The sequence below is a fragment of the Convolutriloba macropyga genome, unplaced genomic scaffold, assembly GCF_964194025.1.
Source record: "Convolutriloba macropyga unplaced genomic scaffold, txConMacr16.3 SCAFFOLD_688, whole genome shotgun sequence".
In the NCBI taxonomy this organism is placed as follows: Eukaryota; Metazoa; Xenacoelomorpha; order Acoela; family Convolutidae; genus Convolutriloba; species Convolutriloba macropyga.
In genome coordinates, this window is record NW_027449609.1 from 82,501 (window position 1) to 91,538 (window position 9,038).

At 42.5% G+C, this 9,038-nt stretch overlaps 1 pseudogene; it reads right to left on the reverse strand.

The window, feature by feature from the left end:
* Positions 1–1,156: 1,156 nt before the first annotated feature.
* LOC142355189 (5.8S ribosomal RNA) lies at positions 1,157–1,308 on the reverse strand (annotated as a pseudogene).
* Positions 1,309–9,038: the final 7,730 nt, after the last annotated feature.

Consider the following 9,038-nt stretch of genomic DNA (forward strand, 5'->3'; position numbering starts at 1 on the left):
TACAGTCAACATAATACTCGTTGCAAAATAAGTGCTCGGCATCTGCAATTTTCCAAAGACGAAGTTTCGCCAGTTCAATTTTCGCTCGCCAATTATGGCTACTAATTCACACGGTACTGAGCTCAACAACATTAAATTTGTTCAGCAAGACTTTCACATGTTGATGTTTTGGCTTTCGCCTACTAGAAGCAACATAATACTCGTCTTGTTAGCTCATTCAATGAGAATAGCTTTTCCCGTTGAGAATTTTTGCCTTCAATTGGCGTTGTAGTGAGTTTGGCTACTCAGATCACCAAATACTTGTGACAATTCGAACCAGAAATGTTTTCAATTTTCACATGCTGATGTTTCGGATTCAACCTACTAGAAGCAGCATAATACTTGTATTCAACAATTTCTGTATCAAATCCCAGTTTTCTCTGGTGCATCTTTGCCAAACTATTCCAAACTGCCTGAGTCTGAATACCAATTACAGGTACTAGTAAATGCACGTTACTAAGGACTATATAGTTCTAGGTTACTGTACACAACGACGTTCACATGTTGATGTTTCAGCTGCCGCTTACTAGAAACAACATAATACTTATCGTGCATACCTTTCCATAACTTGTCCTTTTCAGATGCATTAGTTTCCCTTTGTCTTGGCTTCTACAGTCAGACTGGCTACTAGTAACAGCACAGTACTAATCACATATCGTTCTACAGTTTGCAGACAACTTTCACATGTTGATGTTTCAGCTTTCGCCTACTAGAAACAACATAATACTCGCTGTATACATTTGTAGTTCTCTATGTAACTTTCATGTGAAGAAGTTTCGCCAGTCTTTTTGACTGTCTCAAATCTGAGTCATGCTTAGGCTACTAGTTGCTTCATAGTACTTATCGCCTCGAGATCATTGAACAAAACTTGATTTTCACATGTTGCTGTTTCAGCTTCCGCTTACTAGAAACAACATAATACTAGTCTCATTAAGTTCCGTCTCTTTGCAATTTTCTTATGAAGAAAATTCGCCATCACAATGACTCCAGCAGTTCTTGATCAAGGAATGCAATCATTGATCAGAATGCTATTATTTGAATCGGTTCTGCTTTAAGTGTTCCAATTTTATTGGAAGCACCAACAATAGAACATCAATGTGTTCAATCGAGAGTTATATAACCCTGAATCGGACGCAGTCAACAGCCGAAGCCGAGACCGCCTTTTGCGTTAGAGAGGTCGGTAAACAAATCTTGCGATTCATACCGAATTAACACATATAGCTGTGCTCCTCTTCGTAAAGCGAGCCAAGTGATCCCCTGTTGAAGGATGTATTTGGACCAATCTAGTAGCATTTGGTTTCCAACAAGCTCTCCCAAGTTAGCTTACTTATTGGGCTTTTCAACCAATTCGGTTGGCTACAAGCATCATCAAAGTACTAGCCACAGTTTGATCGCAAAATTCTACGACTTTCACATGTTGATGTTTCGGCTTGCGCTTAGCCTACTATAAGCAACATAATACTAGTCATATCATAGAGCGTGATCAGCTTGTGACGTTCTCATGATGAAGTTTCACCAACAGTGTCTCACTTCGAGCTTAAATCCAGCTACTAGTAACTACACAGTACTGACTGCAACGATAACTTTTATCTATACCTTTCACATGCTGCGCTTTCGGCCAGGGCCTACTAACGTCAACATAATACTCGATATAAACTTTTGTTCATGATGCAGCTTCCCCATGCAGAAGTTTCGCCTTCAAATGCTCTCTTGGCCATATGACGTAAGAAAAGGTTACTAGTAACATCACAGTACTAGCCACAGTTTGATTGCAAAATTCTACGACTTTCACATGTTGATGTTTCGGCTTGCGCTTAGCCTACTAGAAGCAACATAATACTAGTCATATCATAGAGCGTGATCAGCTTGTGACGTTCTCATGATGAAGTTTCACCAACAGTGTCTCATTTCGAGCTTAAATCCAGCTACTAGTAACTACACAGTACTGACTGCAACGCTAACTTTTATCTATACCTTTCACATGCTGCGCTTTCGGCCAGGGCCTACTAACGTCAACATAATACTCGATATAAACTTTTGTTCATGATGCAGCTTCCCCATGCAGAAGTTTCGCCTTCAAATGCTCTCTTGGCCATATGACGTAACACAAGGTTACTAGTAACATCACAGTACTAGCCACAATTTGATCGCAAAATTCTACGACTTTCACATGTTGATGTTTCGGCTTGCGCTTAGCCTACTAGAAGCAACATAATACTAGTCATATCATGGAGCGTGATCAGCTTGTGACGTTCTCATGATGAAGTTTCACCAACAGTGTCTCATTTCGAGCTTAAATCCAGCTACTAGTAACTACACAGTACTGACTGCAACGATAACTTTTATCTATACCTTTCACATGCTGCGCTTTTGGCCAGGGCCTACTAATGTCAACATAATACTCGATATAAACTTTTGTTCATGATGCAGCTTCCCCATGCAGAAGTTTCGCCTTCAAATGCTCTCTTGGCCATATGACGTAACACAAGGTTACTAGTAACATCACAGTACTAGCCACAATTTGATCGCAAAATTCTACGACTTTCACATGTTGATGTTTCGGCTTGCGCTTAGCCTACTAGAAGCAACATAATACTAGTCATATCATAGAGCTTGATCAGCTTGTGACATTCTCATGATGAAGTTTCACCAACAGTGTCTCATTTTGAGCTTAAATCCAGCTACTAGTAACTACACAGTACTGACTGCAACAATAACTTTTATCTATACCTTTCACATGCTGCGTTTTCGGCCAAGGCCTACTAACGTCAACATAATACTCGATATAAAATTTTGATCATGATGCAGCTTTCCCATGCAGAAGTTTCGCCTTCAAATGCTCTCTTGGCCATATGACGGAACACCAGGTTACTAGTAACATCACAGTACTAGCCACAGTTTGATTGCAAAATTCTACGACTTTCACATGTTGATGTTTCGGCTTGCGCTTAGCCTACTAGAAGCAACATAATACTAGTCATATCATAGAGCGTGATCAGCTTGTGACGTTCTCATGATGAAGTTTCACCAATAGTGTTTCATTCGAATTGGTTCTGCTTTAAGCTCTCCAATTGTTTTGGATGAACCAGTTTTGCCCTTCGAAGCCACTTTTGTGAGCTTTTGTGGGTCTTTACCAAGAGGATATACCTCAAGGCCTCTTTCAATTCCTTTAAGTTCTTTCAACTCCTTTACAGTTTCTAGGTTCACATAGCTGCAAACCTTATTTCTAGTTTTAAGTCTGGCCAACTTGGGGAGAGTTGGTGCAGACCGTGACCAATTCTAGTAGGATGCCACAACAAGAATGTGATCAACTTAGCTTGTCGATGAACCTGCCCCACATTCAAACAACTCTATCGCCTTTTCCTCGTATAGTTATATGCGAGGGCCTCTCATAGAGAGCGCTGTTAGCAACCTTTTCCACATAGACGATAAAGTTGTGAGTGTTTTGCACATGGCTGTTGTCATCACCACGTGACGAGTCAACTCAGCTTGACTCTCTACACTCCGACAAGCTTTGCACATACGCCTTTAGTTCAGTATGTGTCTTTAATCTGACTCCGGTGCCTCAAGCCGGAAAAATTGTCAGATTATGATCATTATCGGTTAGTCATCCCGATGCAAGATCGTATCGTACTGTCTTTGTCTACCTCCAGATTCCGAAGAACAGGAGGAGACTCTCCCAGACCTACATATCTGGGAGAATGTTCAGAGGGCGAGAAGCTGTGGATTACTCTCCCCTAAGAACTGACTAAACTTTACCCTCGTCCAAGGTAAGTTTATTTTAGCTAGCCTTCTATGTAAAGGATCTGAGGCTAAGCTGTGTTTTTTCGAGCCTTTGGCTCGGAGCAAGTTCAGTGGGCGCCCCGAGTAGCTCAACTCTTTCCCACTGAACAGCGCAACGCTCTGTCACTCGCTGGGATTTTTGCGTGTCGGTTCTAACCACGCGACTTGTGGACCTTTTTAGGCCTTTCTCATTCACAAGTCTATAGCTGGGCTTCTATAACCCAGCTTCTGAGATCTAGATAGCTGCAGTTCTGCTAGGCTGCTTTTGCTAACTAGTCTCCCTTTAAGCAGTCCCTTGCCATGACTGCTGAACTATGTATCCACACAAGTAGTTTTTGAGCTCGATACATAATTCGAGATTGGTTGCCAAGCAATCTCTAGCGACAGAGCGTCATGCGCACTACAGACATGGCCTCTACCAGCAGCCATGCCCGAAGGAATCAATCACTGATCCTTCCGCAGGTTCCCCTACGGAAACCTTGTTACGACTTTTACTTCCTCTAGACAATTAAGCTCGATCCGCTTCATCCCGTTGCCGGAGACCGAAGTCCCAACAGTAGGAATTTGCAATTCTTGCTTAACTATCCAATCAGTAGTAGCGACGGGCGGTGTGTACAAAGGGCAGGGACGTAATCCCTATGAGTTGTTGACTCATAAGTACCAGGAATTCCTGGTTCACGTCTGCAAGTTACAACAGACGATCCCCTTGAAGCGCTGTACTTTTCTCTGATTGCCCAGTCCATTTCGGACCAAGGGCTGAGTACTCAATCTAAAAGTACACAGTGTAGCGCGCGTGCAGTCCAGAACATCTAAGGGCATCACAGACCTGTTATAGCCTCACTTCATCTGCGGTATTTAATTCCGCATAGTTCCTCTAAGAAGTGTTTGAATTCACATATAGTGAATTTCATTATTTAGATGGAGAAGATCTCGTTCGTTATCGGAATTAACCAGACAGATCACTCCACTAACTAAGAACGGCCATGCACCACCGCCCATATAATCATGAAAGATATTCAATCTGTCAATCCTTAAGATGTCTGGACCGGGTGAGTTTTCCCGTGTTGAGTCAAATTAAGCCGCAGGCTCCACTCCTGGTGGTGCCCTTCCGTCAATTCCTTTAAGTTTCGATTTTGCAACCATACTTCCCCCGGAACCAATAAACTTTGGTTTCCCGGTTAATCTCTTGCCAAGTCAAGATCGACTTTGACAAATTGTAGGTTGGTATAGTTTATGGTCAGAATTACGAGGGTATCTAATCCTCTTCAATACTCTGACTTTCGTTCTTGATTAATGAAAACATTCTTGGCAAATGCTTTCGCAGTAGTTTGTCTTGCCACGATCCAAGAATTTCACCTCTAACGTAGCAATACAAATGCCCCCGTCTGTTCCTTTCAATCATTACCGCACTCAGCCAACCGGCATCAATCGAGTAGCGGGTCATTCTCCATTATTCCATGCTTTATTATTCGATCCCAAAGGATGCTTTGAACACTCTAATTTTCTCAGGGTGAAAACACCGTTTCCACAGTTCGTCACATTTAAGTGCAAACTATTTCTTCGATGCGAAGGATGAGCGGAACGAGTCAACAGATTTAACTGAAGACCATGTTGCCGTTCTACTCAAACAGATCCAACTATGAGCTTTTTAAACGCAGCAACTATTGCATACGCTTGTAGAGGCTGGTATTACCGCGGCTGCTGGCACCAGACTTGCCCTCTACTCGTTCATCAATGGAGCTTTTAAGTCCATTCCATTCTGATTACAAACCATAAAGGTTCATATCATTATTTCTAGTCACTACCTCCTCGTGCGGAGAGTGGGTAATTTGCGTGCCTGCTGCCTTCCTTGGATGTGGTAGCCGTTTCTAAGGCTCCCTCTCCGGAATCGAACCCTGATTCCCCGTTACCCGTCACAACCATGGTAGTCCGTTACACTACCATCATAGGTTGATAGGTCAGAAATTCGGAAGTTCCGTCCCCAAGCCGAAGCTATCTGGGATCTTTCAGTTACTAGGACTCATCACGGGATGTGTCTGTACTTAGCAAATCACCCGGTGTAGTCTTGTAAAAGTCTCCGACAGTGTCGGACAATCAGCATGCATTAGCTGCAGGGTTACCGCAGTTATTCATTTAGCTTGCAAATCAACTAATAGATAGTAACTGATTTAATGAGCCATTCGCGGTTCCACTTTTTCAAGCTTCGCTTGCACATGCATGGCTTAGTCTTTCAGACAAGCATATGGCAACTGACAGGATCAATCAGTTTAATTGTACTTTGAACAATCTTTCGATTTGTTCGAATTTAGAAAGACATAGCCTTGCGGCCTCGTCAATCTTGCTTTGAGCTTTTTAAATCACGAAGAGTTTCAATGCATGCTTTGGCATGGCTACTAGTTACTACACAGTACTCTACACACTTAGAGTTACCCACGATTACACATTTCACATGCTGATGTTTCGGCTCGCGCGTACTAGAAACAGCATAATACTATGTGTACTGGTAGATAGCGCTCTGTGAGCATTTCCCATGAGCAGGTTTTGCCCTCCAAATCTCTGTTCTACTGTTACCAATACCGGCTAACAACTGTATCATACTAGGGAGAATTGACTCATGATTTAAAAACCAGATGTTCACATGTCGATGTTTCGGCTCTCGCCTACTAGAAACAACATAATACTAGTCTGTTAAAAATCTCAATCACGCCGCCTCTTCAGATACAGAAGTTTTACCTTTTATTGGTTAGAGAACAGCTTTCCAGCTGTCGACATGGTTACTAGTAACAACACCGTACTCAACACAAAAACTTTTCAACTTCACAACTTTCACATGCTGATGTTTCTGCTTTCGCATACTAGAAACAGCATAATACTTATTGTTTTGTCAAGTAATTTGTGTGTCTTTCCCATGTGAAGTTTCACCGGTCAACAATGTTTCCCTGACCAATTACGGCTACTAGTAGCTGTATAATACTAGGGAAAATGATTGAGGATTTAATATCAGATTTTCACATGTTGATGTTTCGGCTTTCGCCTACTAGAAACAACATAATACTAGTCTGCTAAGAAATCTCGCTCAAATTGCCTTTTCACATACAGAAGTTTCACCTTCTATTGGTTAGAGAACAGTTCTCAGCTGTCGACATGGTTACTAGTAACAACATCGTACTCAACACAAAAATTCTTCAACTTCACAACTTTCACATGCTGATGTTTCTGCTTTCGCGTACTAGAAACAGCATAATACTTATTGCTTTGTCAAGAAGTGTGTGTGTCTTTCCCATGCGAAAGTTTCACCGGTCAGCAATAATTGCCGTGTCCAATTAAGGTTACTCATAGCTGTATAATACTAGGGAAAATGATTGAGGATTTAATATCAGATTTTCACATGTTGATGTTTCGGCTTTCGCCTACTAGAAACAACATAATACTAGTCTGCTAATAAATCTCGCTCAAATTGCCTTTTCACATACAGAAGTTTCACCTCTTCTTGGTCACTGTACAGATGATGCTGTCTGTTCTTTATTTGGTTCTGCTTATTATAAGGAGGGGCATCACTCCTTCCTCCTTGGTTTGCATGCATTAAGCCTGCTTTGTGAAAAGCGTATCTTTCTAGCTTTTCTTCGCCTTACTCGAGTAGGACGATACAATCCAGACATTAGTCAGTCTTGGTGTAAAGTCACTGAGTATTATTCGGTTCTGCTTTATTCAGCAATATGCTGTATAATTGTTGTAATTTGCGAACATATTTGTTCTCAGTTCCGAACTACTAGCGACGACAGATTACCAGCGGTCATGAGCCATCAAGGTAGTTCTTTGGTGCATCAAGTAGAGAGGTGCCATCAAACAACACTTCCCTAATAATGCTACACACATAGAATTTGCTACAGTGCAGCTTTTTACTTTGCAAAATTTGCGCACAAATTTTGCATAGAATAAATGTTTTATCAAGATTTTTAGATCCCCTCCCTTGAGAGAACGTTACTCCTTTAAGTGAACACCCCGCGGCGTCCTGTTGTTATTGCTTATAACCATTTCGCAAGCCGGAGGCATAATGCACTACGCAAGCCGCTACTTTGGCACAGAGGCACCTAGTTTTACACCCGGGACTTCAGGTGGCCCAGTTTTACACCCAGTACAGCGGTGCCAGTTGGTAACCCGGTGGATCCTCGGAGACCAGACATGATCATAGATCAAACCCGATGTATGCTACTCCTGAACGTATAGTATCTCCACTGTGCAATGAAATTATCGTTCGTTTCGGGCCTTCCTATACGTTCAGCAGACAATCGCTAGGAATTCACCTCGTGACCCGTGGTGACCACACTGGATTTCAAGTTTATTGATTTGGACAGACCTGTCATTTATTTTGCTTTTCAGCTTCAGTTCTGCTCGATCTAGCTTGCCTAAGGCTTGATCTCGCTTTGCTCACCCCTGTAGGAGCCTCTACTAGTACCACTCGGAGTAATGGGGAATCCACCAGACCTAATCGATGAATGCCATCAAACAACAAACATCATACCCGGCTTCATCAGGCATATTTTATTACTTCCGAGAGGTACTTTAGTATCAGATCTTTCTCCATGCCTCTTATGAGGACCCGTCAGACCTTTCGGTTTATCGTTTAGCTTCAGTCCTGCTCGATCTAGCTTTCCCAAGGCTCGATCTAGCTCTATTCGCCCCACTAGAGGGCTCTCTAAGACCCCTCGGTCTTAGTGTTAGCTCCGGTACTGCTCGGTCGTGCTTGCTGAAGGCCCGACCCAGCTTTAGTTAGATTCTCGTACTTTCTCTTGGCCTCTCTAGGAGGACCAGACAGACCTCTCGGTCTATCGTTTAGCTTCAGTCCTGCTCGATCTAGCTTGCCCAAGGCTTGATCAAGCTCTATTCGCCCCGCTAGAGGGCTCTCTAAGACCCCTCGGTCTTAGTGTTATCTTCTGTAATGCCTAACCAAGCTTACTACAGGCCTTGGTCAGGTCTTTATCGGTCACCGATTAGTAACAGACCAATCATAGGGCCTTCCACCCTATCCGGGTTGAGGTCTTTAGTCCAGCCATATTTTGACAAGACACCTCTCCCTAATAATGCCCCACACATAGAATTACTGTCCATGCAGTATTTAACTTGTGTTTTTTTCTAAAATTTGATTTTCACTTTTTGGAGGTTCATTTGCTCCTCTGACACTCTTTCAGCTTCAATCTTACTCGATCTAGCTTTCC